Genomic DNA, 14,929 nt, shown 5'->3' on the forward strand with positions numbered 1-14,929 from the left:
CGACGTTCAATACCCTCAACATCAATGAATTATAAAGTCAACTTACAATTCTTACCGAGGTACGTAACTAAACTTGTCTAACATTTACTTTAAAATAATTCATCTTGATTATCTTGTTAGGTACACTAAACAGTCATGAAATGTTCACTCACAAAAACAAACAAACAAACAATAATACTTACACTAAACATTATATTATATTTCTTTTATATCATGACAATAGTCAGTGTTTGATGTTATCAAAATGCATACCTTTTAGCCATTACACTGTCTAAGTAAACTTAAATTTACACAGAATAGATCTATTGTATGGAATTTATTGCATTATATTTCACATAGTGCTGATAAAATATTGATATATTATAATAACTTAAACTCTAGAGGTGATGAACAAATTCTTACAACATTTTTGAAGTCGGTACCATCAAAGTAACCCGAATCACTTAAGTTTTCATTAGTGGTAAATGTTTTGTGGTACAGTGTTATAATTCACAGAATGCAAATATTAAAAAAAGATATGATCACAATTATAAAAGCAAGTGTAAAATATTTCAACAGTACTGGACAGAAAGAACACTTGACTTGAACTTCAACGGTATTGAATAGGAAGAACACCTGGAAAACTCTTTTCTGTTTCTTTTTATTTACTGTACCAAAACAAAGAAAAGGGGTAAAATAGAAGTTAGAGAGATGCTTGATAAACATATATAAATATATATATATATACAAGTAAAATCAAAGCTATTGTTAGATAATTGTTCTGCATTTTTTTTGTGAACGTTGGACAAATAATCTGATAAAGTTACAATAACTCGACAGCGACATTCAAATCTGATAATAACTAAGAATGTACCGAATTTTAAAGTACTATTTCTTAACAATCGGTACAGCACAATGAACCTTCGTAGATGATGAAAGTATATAAGTATATGCAGGCAGTAAGACGACAAAAACTTATATTGAAGAGGAACCTACAAATCCTGATGTACAGAGTGCAGAAAAAAATATCTAGTTCTTTTTATTCGGTTGTATGAATTCTAAGCAAGTCAGGAAAACAAACGTTTTTAACAGGTGCTTTAAGAAAAGAAAAATTTTGGGAAGTAAAATAAAAATCATTTAGTCGTATTTGTGTGGTTGTAGTCAAAACAAATAATGTCATGTATTGAACACAAGCTCATTAATTGGATCAGCTAACTTATGACCCATCCTCCATAAATATATTACGCGTGTGTATGTGTGTAAATGTAATATATTTTTGCTTGAAAATGACATTAATATGTTATTCTGTTTGTTACGTATTAATTTTATTCATGCATAAAACGCTCACATATACACTGCTGGTCAAAATCTTAAGGCCAATGAACATAAAGAAAATATATGCATTTTGCGTTGTTAGACTCAACCACTTATTTGAGTAGACCTTCGAAAGATGAAAATAAAAAAGGGGAAAAAATAAAACACTTTTTAGCATTTAATAGGGAAAATGTGAACACTATGAAATTAGCCTAAATACTATCTAGTCAAAAGTTTAAGACCATGCCAAAAAGAAGTCCTAAACAGGGTAGGAAATGCCCAACAAGAGGTCTCAGTAATGAGTTGCACGGCCGTCATTGCGAATAATTTCAAACGTTCGCTTTGACATGGGCGATATAAGTGTTTGCAGAAGGCTGGTTGGAATGTTATTCCAAGTGGTGAAGATGGTGTCACGAAGATCATGTACTGTTTGGAATTGACGTCCATTTCTGTAGACTTCCCTTGCCATCCACTCCCAAACATTTTCAATGGGGTTCAGTTCGGGCAAACACGCTGGATGGTCCAAAAGAATCACGTTATTCGACATGAAAAAAGTCATTTGTTCTGCGGGCATTGTGAATTGCAGCGTTGTCCTGCTGAAAGATTCAGTCATTTCCAGACAAGCGTGGGCCTTCAGTCAATATGGATGCTCTCTCCAACATGCCAATGTAGCCAGCTGCTGTTTGACGCCCCTGTATAACCTGAAGCTCCATTGTTCCATGGAAGAAGAAAGCACCCCAGATCATGATGGAACCTCCTCCACTGTGTCGTGTAGAAAATGTCTCCGGTGGGATATCTTATCGTGCCAGTAACGTTGGAAGCCATTTGGACCATCCAGGTTAAATTTTTTCTCATCAGAGAACAAAACCTTCTTCCACGTTTCTACGTCCCATGTTTGGTGCTTCTCAGCAAAGTTTAACCGAACTGTTTCGTAGTGTGGAAGGAGGCGTGGCCTTTGAAGACGTTTACGGTTTTTAAAGCTTTTCTCTCGTAGATGCCGTCTTATTGTTCTTGAGCTGCATTCTGCTTCCTTAAGGGCCTTAATCTGGTTCGACGATCGGCTGGTTTCTTGCCGGTGAACCCGTCGAATCCTCCTGCTCAACGCCGGCGAAATTTGCTTGGATTGACCACTTGAAATTGTCCTTCCGTATCCCTCAGGGTTTTTTTTAAGAAATATGCAACAGCAGTTTTACTACGCTCAATCTCACCAGCGACGGCACTTTGAGAGAGACCTTGCTTTTGCAGTTCGACAATTCTGCCACGTTCAAACTCTGTCAACATTTTAGCCTTTGCAATGTTTTTACCCAATGTATTACAGGAGATGTCAGTGGAAGATGTTGATAACGCTAATGCTTGAACACAAATGACTAAATTTCGTTATGTGTTTACCGATTAACGCTTCGTTTCAGTATGGTCTTAAACTTTTGACCAGCTAGTATTTAGGCTAATTTCATAGTGTTTACATTTTCCCTATTAAATGCTAAAAAAGTGTTTCTTTAATTTTACCTTTTCTTATTTTCATCTTTCGAAGCTCTACTCAAACAAGTGGTTGAGTCTGACAACGCAAAATGCAAATTTTTTCTTTATGTTCATTGGCCTTAAGATTTTGGCCAGCAGTGTGTATATATATATATATATATATATATTTATATATATCAGTGGTTCCCAACCTTTTTTATGCCCCGCACCCCTAAAAAATTTTAATATATTCTCGCACCCCTCACAGTAATTATTTATTTAAGAATGAAGGTGAAGGTGGCCAAAACAAATGTTATCTCGCACTCCCTGGAACACTATCCCGAATTATATATAGGACAACCAGTTTGAAGTCATGAACGAAATGTTTAGTCAGTATGTTTTATATACTTTACGTACAACATGCCTGTGAAGTTACAGGAAATTGACAGACACTAAACAAATGACAGGAAATTTAATCATGACTTTGAACACAGTTGCTAAAACACAAAACATTTTACTTATAAGGTTCGAAAGTTTCGGAATACACTCATTCCATTTTCAGCGAAATCTTAAAATTGTGTTATGAAGATTATTATTGACTAAAATGTTTTGTATTTGATGAACCGTCTTCATCTTCATTATACAATTCGTTTTACCCATCACGAATCAATTGTCAATGAAATAACAAGAAAGTATGGAAAAATGCACTGACTGCAATTTTTTTTACAATAGTTTGCTCCTACTGATAACATTAGGAAGGCATAGAAAATCTGCTGTGTGTAGTTTCTTTTTACAATAGTTTAAAAGCATCAAGATAGTCTACGAAATCTGTAGACTGCAATATCGTTATTACAACATTTGTACCTGCTGAAAAGCACTAGGAAGGCATAGGAAATCTACAGTGTAAAAAGCAGTTGCTTTTTGTTAACACTTATAAGTTATTTGTGACTACTTGTTAAAACAAGAATAAGTCCCTTCTGTTATTAAACTGTGCGCTTGAAAACTGTCTCATGACGTCAAACAATTCACCGCATAGATTTTTTTCGTTTGTTTTAGAATTTCGTGCAACGCTTTCTAATGGCTTTCTGCGCATAGCTTTCCCTAATTCTGAACTGATAGACTATGAAGAATACAGCTATTTAGCAACACACACTGTGAAATCTTACTCTTGCTTGATCAAATAACAGGATTTGACCGTCAATGATGTAACATTTCAAAGCCCCAATGGCCAAGCGTGTTTAGGCGTGCGACTTGTAATCTGAGGGTCGCGGGTTTGCATCCCCGTCGCGCCAAAACATGCTCGCCCTTTCAGCCGTGGGGGCATTATAATGTGACGGTCAATCCCACGATTCGTTGGTAAAAGAGTAGCCCAAGAGTTGGCGGTGGGTGGTGATGACTAGCTGTCTTCCCTCTAGTCTTACACTACTAAATTAGGGACGGCTAGCACAGATAGCCCTCGAGTAGTTTTGTGCGAAATTCCAAAATAAACAAACACAGCCCCAAAGTGTGGACCGTGTCTTTCCCCAAACAGGCTGTAGACTATTAACGTCCGGGCACTCTATGCATCATGCAGCGAATGCTCGTAGCAAAACTGAGAGTTAAACACTGGTTATGTTATAGTATTAGTCATAAGACAAGTGTAAAGTGTGACAAAATATACTTGTGACTTACAAGAAACTCTTAATAAGTTAAGAACGATTTGTTTTCTTAAATTTTCTACGTAAGCTTTTAGAAAATCGTGTACTATGGTATTTATGTAACTCGATAATGTATTGCTTATTAGTAGGATTGAGGGCTCATAACGCTAATAATCAGATTTTGGTTTCTGTGGTGGTCACAATGCAAATATACTCTTGTGAGGCTTTGCATTCAATAAACTGACTACAAATCGCTGATTTCACTCATCAAATTGTTGTCACAAAACGTTATAATGATTTAAAACATCTTCAGATTGATACGAATTTAAATTTAGATATGTTTCCATTATTTCATAATTTATTTTTGCTATTTATATAGGTGAATATTTTATTTTTGTCGTTTATATAGGTTAATGTTTCATTTTTGCCGTTTATACAGGTTAGTGTTTTATTTTTACTATTTATACAGGTTAATGTTTTATTTTTACTATTTATATATGTTAAATACGTTTATAGTTCAGCTTCTCTTCACATGGTTTGCTTTGTTTGTTCGTTTGTTTTTGAATATCGCGCAAAGCTATACAAGGGCTATCCGCGCTAGCCGTCCCTAATTTTGCAGTGTAAGGCTAGAGAGAAGGCAGCTAGTCCTCACCACCCATCGCCAACTCTTGGGCTACCTTTTTAACAACAAATAATGGGATTTACCTTCACATTGTAACACCCCCACGGCTGAAGGGGCGGGCATGTTTGATATGACAGGGATTCGAACCCGCGACCCTCAGGTTACGAGTCGAGTACCTTAACCACCTGTCATGCCGGACTTCTCTTCATATGGGTAGCAACAGCTATTAAACATAAATATTTCTCGTAGCACGAAAAATAAATCTTCATGAAGTTTTAAAAAGTGTGAAGGTTTGTTCTTTTCTTTGTAAACTTTTGAGAGTAAGGTATTCTTGCGAATAAATTACAATAATGCTTAATCTATATATTCATGCTCTTTGAATAAAAAACAACTTCAGTGCATGCATTTCTATATGTCTGTCATGGCGGATTGAAAAAGTCGATTCGTCGTTTAGTTCTGTCATTGAGACAGGCAAATCTTAGAATCAAAGTTTTATCGATCGAGTTGCGCCTACCGACTCAAAGACTTATGTAACTGTACAGCCCCTCCCGCACAGTATCTCAGCAGTGAGTCTAAGTACTTGTAACTCTTAAACGCTGGTTTTGAAACCTGCGGAGGGCAAAACAGAGACAGTCCGTTGTCCGTTGTGAAGCTCTGTGTTAAATTAACATAAACAACTGTAGTGAATTTTTTGCGAGTTTTGAACGCTTCGTAAGAAATTACAAGGAAATATAGAGCAGTTCTCAGCGTATTTGTTGTTCCTACTGTTGAATATCTGTATGCCATAACTGTTGGTGTCGTGGGTCAGTTCCATTGAACCAGTACAGGCATGTGAGTGTTTCTTAGACATTTTGTAAAATTTAATATGGCCGCTTTTTGCTTCTTTTCTCAAGCAAAAATAAATTAGTAGATTTCAACTGATCTCTGCAAGATAACCATTTCATCCCTAGTCACCCTAATAGCTTTGTACAGCATTTCAAGGGAGGCCTAACTATTAATTTCTATACACTTAAAAGTACTTTTTTAGGTTTGGAATCACTATATGTATGAATATGAATACATACTAAAATTCCTTTAGCTTCAATAGTAACATTGTTTTACTGAAGTGAGTGATATATCTACCACTATGACAAAATCCTTTTTACTTTTTCATGTAACTGAATGGCTTACCACAGAATAAACGTAAGATGTGTTTGTTCGTTTATTTTGAATTTTGCGCAAAGCTACACGAGGGCTATCTGCGCTAGCCGTCCCTAATTTAGCAGTGTAGGACAAGAGGGAAGGCAGCTAGTCATCACCATCAACCGCCAACTCTTGGGCTACTCTTTTACCAACGAATAGTGGGATTGACTGTAACATTATAACGCACCCAAAGCTGAAAGGGCGAGCATGTTTGGTGTGACGGGTACTCGAACCCACAACCCTCGATTACGAGTCGAGTGCTTTAACAACCTTGCCATATAAAATAAGTTATGATAAACCAAATGTGTTACCTTTCGCTTCTGTAATGAAAGATGATTTTTCAAATATATATTTTTTTCCAATTTACCAAATGACACAAGGCATTCTGCAGGTAGTACCTCAACATGCTCAATATAGTTTGAAATATTCAATTGTTTATTGCATCAGAAAACTTACTAATTTACAATTTGTGATGTATAAAAAACGAGTGGATTCGTCTTAATACAAAACGATTAAAAACCATATATCCCGAGCACTTACGAAAGGTAGACCTTTCTTCTTCACTGAAGTAAATAAGAAACAAAATACGTCGAAGTACTGGTCTTAAGGTACTATATTAGTAATAACTGTCCAAACTGAACTTCATTTAATACGGGCCTTTTATTTTATCCAACCACTGTGCACTTAAATTTCTAGACCCTTCTCAAACTTTTTCAATGTGAATTTCTTAGATAATCCACTGCGCAGCACATTGTCAAAAGTGTTTTTTTTTCAACTTAACTACAACAACTATATAGTTTTCTATTGTTCAGATGATATCTTTACAAAAAAATCAAGAGGTTAGTATAGCAAGTTCTCCCTTATTTAAATCCATGCTGGCTTTCGTTTAAGATAGAACACAGCAATAAACGATTTTGCAAAACTTCTCTCTAGACTTTTTCCTATAACAGAAGCAAGTCTAATAGGCCAATAAGTTTTAAAACAACTGTTATTATCTTCTTTAAAATTAGAAGTAGCATTGGGAACTCTCAATTCTCAGGCATCTGCCCACTTTCTGGTGATCTGCCAAAGCGAAAGAGAAAGGCTCATGTAACATTTCAGGTTATCGAATTAATTATTGTTAATCAAATGTCTTGGTCACATAGTAGATAAGGCACCGATAATATTAATTTACTATCTACTGAAACACGTTAGACAGAAGTCGACCATGCATGCTTGTGTTGACAACAAACATTTAAAAATGCCCAGGGAAGGATGTCATAAAGTGTATTAAGTTTTGACGGAAATTATGTAACAATAACTGTAAATACTGAGCAAAATTACAACTTTAATATAGGTAATATGTCGTCATTTGGTATATTTCGATGAGCTATAGGCTGAATTCTGTCTTATATTTGTATCCAAATTAAGACCCATATTGTCTGTGTTGTTTTCTGTCCTCCATATACGAGTAATTCACAAAACATGGGGTATTGAATAATTTAGTAGAGGGGTGGCCTGTGTCTGTGCTCTGCGGCAACACTGAGATTTTCGTGAAAATACTATGGAACAGAGTCGCGTATGTTTTGACGCTCATTACTCAACGCTTGATCTGTTACACTGGCACTGTTGAAAACAATATTCAATCAATTTGAGTTTTACTGATTTTGGAATATATATATATATATATACGAGAAAGTCTTTGCTGTTATATGTTAGATCAAAAATAAACCCTTTGATAACGTTGGTATAGTAGTATCGATATTTGTTCAGAATTTTGAATGTATTTGTATTTGGTCTAACATATTCAAGCAATATCTTAAGTTTGCCTCGAAGGTTTATTTTTAGTAGACACCTTCTCTTTTGTTAAAGTTTTCCAGCAAGGATGTCAAGAAAGTGATATTTTGTTACCAACTGTTATTGAACCATTCCTTGTAAGCATGAAGACCAAACTTCAACAGTTACAGGTGTTTATTTCCAAGCCAATCTGTAGCTTTACTTTTACCGCTTACTTTAATGTGTTTATTCGACAGAATATCGAATTTAAAACATTTTCAAGAGTGTTGGTGGTTTGTTGAGCACCCTGTGTCCTTGACTATAAATTGTAATATTATTTGTTTGCTTTTGAATTTCGCGCAAAGGTACAAGATGGCTATTTTCGCTAGACGTCCCTAATTTTGCATTGTAAGATTAGAAGGAAGGCGGCTAGTCATCGCCACCCACCGACAACTCTTGGGCTACTCTTTTGCCAACAAATAGTGGGATTGACCGTCACTTATAATGCCCCCACGGCTGAAAGGGCGAGCATGTTTGGTGCGACAGGAATTCGAACCCACAATCTTCAGTCGAGCGCCTTAACCACTTGACCATGACGGGCCAGGATTGTAGTAAATCTATGATATTGTTTGCTAAAAAATAGATGAATTTGGCTTGTACGCTTCTTGTTATGTATTTAAACAATGTTATTATTATTATTGACGAAAAGTTTTATTATTTTGGTTCATTGGAATATTATTATTGTTATTCATTGAATATTTGTATTATTATGGTTCATTGGAACATTGTTATTATTGTTGTTATTCGTTGATAATTTGTATTATTTTGGTTTACTGGAACATTGTAATTATTATTGTTATTGTTGAAACGTTTTATTATTATGGCTCATTGGAACATTGTTATTATTGTTATTCGATGAAAGGAAATGGACTGCGTGATTGAAATAATTTGTATCTCAGTACTTTAAACACTCAATTTACTTTTTACACGTTTTTTCATAACTCATGCCTATCTGGGGGTTGACAATATGTGCTAAAATTCATAGTGTATTTAGTATTTCTTTTTGCGAAAAGTTTCACTGGATACCATACCAAGTTTTTGTTTCGAGGTTATTTTTCCACTTTTTTTTCATTGACTCCTCCCCCCACCACTCCTTCTCCCAGTGGTACGGCGGTATGTCTGCGGCTTACAATGCTGGAAACTAAACTAAGTTTCGTTACTCGTAGTGGGGAGAATACAAATTGTCCTTTGTGTAACTACGTGCTTAACCACAAGCAAACAAATCATTCTGTAATATTGTTTGGTTTGTAAGAGAGGCGGTATAATTAGTTAAACACCAACATTTTACTTGTAGTCTCAACTCCTATATTACTGTTAAGTTATTAAGAAAAAATATGTCCTCTACCTGATGGTAGATAGTACGACAAAAACAGTTTGAGTCGGTTTCTATCTAGACCAGTCCATTTAATTTTCAATTCGTGATATATACCTTTCTGAAATTACTACAAGACATAATGTAAAACTGCAAAGTCAACGTTCCAATTATTGTGTTTTCCTTAAGTTTGTTAACTGACTTATCTGGGTATTTATTGTGGATATTGGTGTCTTTGTGATAGTTATGTTCTATCACGAACGAGGTCCACTTTCTTTGATACGTATGACATACGCGTTTTTTAAAGCTTTTTTATTTTTATATTTACCTTTTATTTCAGTGTGATAATTGTGTTTTTTGACGAAGTTCCATTAGGTTAAGTACCCTGTGGTGTGTTTCTCTGTCAACAAGGTCTGCCTTGGTCTTGTGGCTACCAGGCTGGAATCAGAAATGGAGGGTCTTTGGTTTGCATATTATTGATACCTAATCACACTTTGCGGCTATGGGTGTATTAGAAAAGTAAAAGTTAAACCCCACCATTCGATTAAAGTAGGCGTGTGTACTTTGATTAGCTGCTTTCCGTATAATCTACAGGCTCAAAATTAGAAACTACTTTACAGAAAATATCTTTGTCTCATCTGAAAAATATGTCGGATTCTTCATTATTACTAGATATGTGAGAGAATAATATATCTTGTCTCAACAGCATAGATCATAATAATTTTCAATGAGGTCAAATAACTAAAAATAACTTTTTATAGCATTGACCAAACTGAATAAGCACGATTGGGACCATAATATTGATCATTTATGGGGCCATAAGAATTAACAGATACCGATCTTGAATGTATAGGCTCGTATAATTACATATACATAATTATATACCTCTCTCTTTTCTTAAGGCCCGGCATGGTCAGGTGTGTTAAGGTGTTTGAGTCGTAATCTGAGGGTCGCGGGTTCGAATCCCCCGTGCACCAAACATGCTCGCTGGGGGCATTATAATGTGACGATCAATCTCACTATTCGTTAGTAAAAGAGTAGCCCAAGAGTTGGTGATTGGTGGTGATGACTAGTTGCCTTCCCTCTAGTCTTACACTGCGAAATTAGGGACGGCTAGCGCAGATAGCTTTGCGCGAAATTCAAAAAAACAAACAAACTCTCTTTCCTTTAACCACTTTAGTAAATAACGAAAATATTTTACCATTTGTCGTAAGAGGATATGTAGGTTTTGCTAACATATGTTTTTCTTGCTTTAACTCTCTTAATCATGTTGTCACTTCCAAAACTTATCTCAAGTCCTCAACCCGCATTCAAACCTTTCTCACTCCGAGTTTATTTTAATCATTTTATGCTAGGTAGTTAGTTACTCCTAAATAACACTTCGTTATATGTTATGGGACAAAACTAAAATATTTGTATAGGGAGTTTAAAAAAGTATGAGAACGTGCTTTAATCTTCTAATTTTTAACCAATCTGCGTCCGTTAAAAGAAAGACCATGCTTCAGTTCGGATTTAGTGGTTCGTTTTAAGAGCTCTATTGACACAGTTTATTACATACCTTCTAGACAGGCGCCGGGTTGAGCTCAACCATATTGTTACGTATGTTGTGAGTGAATTTAACTCATCTCAATATAATCCGCAATGCGAGAAATCACAAAGTAGGAGTATATAAAGGTCTATTACACAAGCTCCGGATTTATCCGAAACACAAAACCGCTGCCGTCGTGATTGTCGCGTGTACGTCATACACTGCTGGTGACAAATCACACGCACCGTGGATTATCAGCGCCGGCCTATTAAAGTAAAATCTTTCGACATTATTGTGGCCTACTTTGTATCCCTCAAACTCTATACGAAATAAAATGCTGAAAGTAAGGAACATTCCTACCACTACAGAAAAAGATTTCGAACTAGAAGAATATACATATGAATATTACTTCGTTTTTTAATCTATATGACTGTCCGATAAAAAACGAAGTAATATTCATATGTATATTCTTCTAGTTCGAAATCTTTTTCGAATATAGATTAAAAATATACTAACCATTTTTCTAAAGATGGAAACCTGGAAAGAGGTTATGAGAAGGGCAAAACTACGTTAATCTCTCGAGCTCACAGAATAGAAATAACGTTGAACATGCCATTTTAACTAATCTTATCTTTTATATCCAAGTCCCACAGAGCTACATAATTTCTGCTCATGCGTAGATAAATCGTCTAGTTGCTGGGTGATGTTATGGGAAATAGTTTTGAAAGCATTATACATATAAATCAGAAAAACAGCAGCAACATATGTTTGGGTGTAGAATCCACCTCCTGTTGGAAATATGATAACAACGGTAGAGAAACTACATCCTTGTTGCGCAAATCAAAACACATATATAAGATATACCGTCTTCTTTCGCAAAACAGAACATAGACTATGGTGTAATCTCCACTACCTCACTCTACAGTATAGAACATATATTACGAAATAAGACCTCGTACCCGCTTGTAATGCTTAGAAATAGACCATTGTGGAGGATCTACTGTCCATTCTACAGATTAGAAAATGTGTCATTGGGAAATATATCTCGTTTTATTAGTTAGAAAAAAGACCATAAAGCAAAATATTTGATTCTGTTATATTAGTTAGAACGTAAACTATTGTGAATGATTAACTGTCTGTTCTACAGGTTAAAACGTATATTACGATGAAATATACTTTACTTTTTATTGATTAGGAAAAAAAAAAGACCATAGAATAATATCTAATCCTGTTTTACTGGTTAAATTAGATATTTCATAACATAATCTATCTTTTTCACATGTTAAAACATAAACCTGTTATAGAACTGTATTGTTTCCAAAATTTAGAATACATTTAAAAACATATTTGCAAGTTAGAACTTAGGCAATGGAATAAAATATTCTATCTTATTTGATTAGTTGGAACATAAACAACTGTAAAGAATCTGCCATCTATTCTACAGGTAAGGACACGTACAATAGAAATATATCGTCTGCCTTATGTGATCTATCATTCTGCTTCATTTATTAGAAAAAATAATACACCAATATACACCAAAAATAACATTTTCTGTCCTGTTATTATAAGTTAGAACCTAAATCATATGACTATATTTCTTGTTTTATTTCGTGGTTTTGGGCACACTATATAGTTTCTGATGCGTTGTTTAGTTTTTCTGTGCCAAGGCTTAACAGATATTTGATTCGATGTAATTTTCCGCATTTCACAAAACATTTCACTAGACTTATTCGGTTAAAACAAAACAAAACAGATCGGACAGAGTGGTATATGATCTAAATTTCTATTTCACTGACAAAATTACTCAGTATAAAATTTGGTAAACTTTATCAATTTCCTGCATAACTGACGAAACGTATTTAAATTGGAGGGGACACCTTATTTGTTATTTTATGAGTGTGACGGTTGAATTCAAATCTGAAACAGCGATTTGCTATGATAAATTATACACAAGTATTTGTTCCCCATTCAAAGGGGCACTTCGCTACCGGTTCGAAATGGAGGGGGGCACATGCCCCTCGCTTCTGCATTCTATGGTTTTAAAGCATGCACATTTTATCATATTGCCGATGTAACGATTGCTAGTTATTAGATTTTCTTATTTTAAATGTTCATAAAAATATTCTTTCGTAGTATGGTCTTCGTAGACGCAAAGTACACAAAGAGCGTAACATATGTAGGAATAAAAATAGTAAACGATTTGTTTCCTTGGTCATTTGTTTATATAATGATTATCACAAATAGCTAAGTTATTAGATATTGTATATATATATATAAACAAATACATCTAAAAATTCATAATGATATGTCTCAATCTTAAATGTTTTGTTTTTACCTACTTTAAAATTGTGTTTATGTTACTTTTGCTATTTAGGAATTCTGAATTCCCCAGGGTATTTATTGTAATGTGTGTTATTAAATCTTAACTGGATAATAATTTGGGTACAAGAAAAACATATGTGCCAGATGAATGATAAATTATGTACTAAAGTCAATCGTTCATTATTGGAATTAGAATTTTCAACCTGAATAGCATCTTATGCGCACGGGGTCCAAAATCAAAATCTAAGTTCTCTAGAGTTTATGTATAACCATCTCTAATTTTGAGCTACTGACTAGAGGGAAGGCATTTGGCCAATCAATCAACATTCGCTGCAGGAAGATATTTGCTCGACTTTTTAAGCAGAAATTGCTGTCACTTTTATAACATATCCATAGGTGAAAATACAGTGTGTATTTCACAATGTCACAACTTAGACCTTGGATCTACAGTCTTCAACATGGCCGCTAGGCCCCATCCGATCTACAGTAGCTCAGAAAAATGATTTATTGCAATACACTTGTAATCAATAAGATCTTATCGACAAAAAAACGAAACATTATGAAAGTAACAATAAAAACGCACCGCTGGTTATGAATCATTATACAGTGATCAAGTTTTCAACAGAACCTTAATCTTACAGATTTATAGCATCGCCTTAAAGCATATTAAGTATAAACGATAAGGTTATGGTTAGCAGCAGTCAACTGTTATCATGATAAATTGTCTGTACGATCATCCAAGTCTAGGTGTTTGTTTGTTTTGTTTTTGGAAGTTAGCGCAAAGCTACACGAGGGCTATCTGCGCATCTAAGTGTTTATTACTGCTGTTTTAGATCAAAGATAGACACTAAAGATTAGTTTATAGTTTCAGCTGATTTCTGAAAAAGAAACCTAGAATCAAATCCTAGTCTATGACCAGAACTTGAAGACAGCACAAGCTTATCATTCGCTTGTTCCTTTGCAGTTACGCACACTGTTACACATTAAGCTATCTGTCCTCTGCTCGCCAGGGGTATCGAAACCCGGCTTCTAGCGTTGTAAGTCTGCAGACATACTGGTGTATCATCAGAGAGGGAGGGACTTTAGCATCCGAAATTTAAGATTTAAAGTGGCTATTAATTAGTATTTAGTAATTATTAATTAACAGTTAGACTTAGATAATCTTACAGGGGACTAATTGTGACAATAACTGAAACATCTCTACGTGTTTTAAGTACATATAAAACTTTCACATGATGCTGAGAATATTAAGACTAACAGCTATAAAATGAATAAACGATAGTTTGAAGCCCCGAACTGCTCTGAGTGCAATATTTGTTTCTGATCACCTTGTTTCCTTTTTTTTGTTCTTCGACAATAATGTATATCCCGTCTATCTAATCATAGCCTCCCACTAGTACAGCGATATGTCTACGGATTTACAACGTTAAAATCAGGGGTTCTATTCCCTTCGGTGGGCTCAGCAGATAGCCCGATGTGGCTTTGCAATAAGAAAACACACTCACACTCTGATCACCGTTTATAATATTTTAGTATTTCCTATTAGAGAGGTTCGTTTTCACCCAAAGGCTAGGTTAAATTAAGAAATGTACACATGTAGGCTGCTGTGATTTCTTCATACAATTTGTGTCTCAGAACGTCTGGTATGGGTATTGACACTTTTATTTATAAAGAGAGAACAACGTTTCGACCTTTTTAGGTCGTCTTCAGGTTAGCTGGTTGAAACGTTGTTCTCTCCTTATCAATAAAAGTGTTAATTT

The sequence above is a fragment of the Tachypleus tridentatus genome, chromosome 3 (assembly GCF_004210375.1).
Source record: "Tachypleus tridentatus isolate NWPU-2018 chromosome 3, ASM421037v1, whole genome shotgun sequence".
NCBI classification, from domain to species: Eukaryota; Metazoa; Arthropoda; class Merostomata; order Xiphosura; family Limulidae; genus Tachypleus; species Tachypleus tridentatus.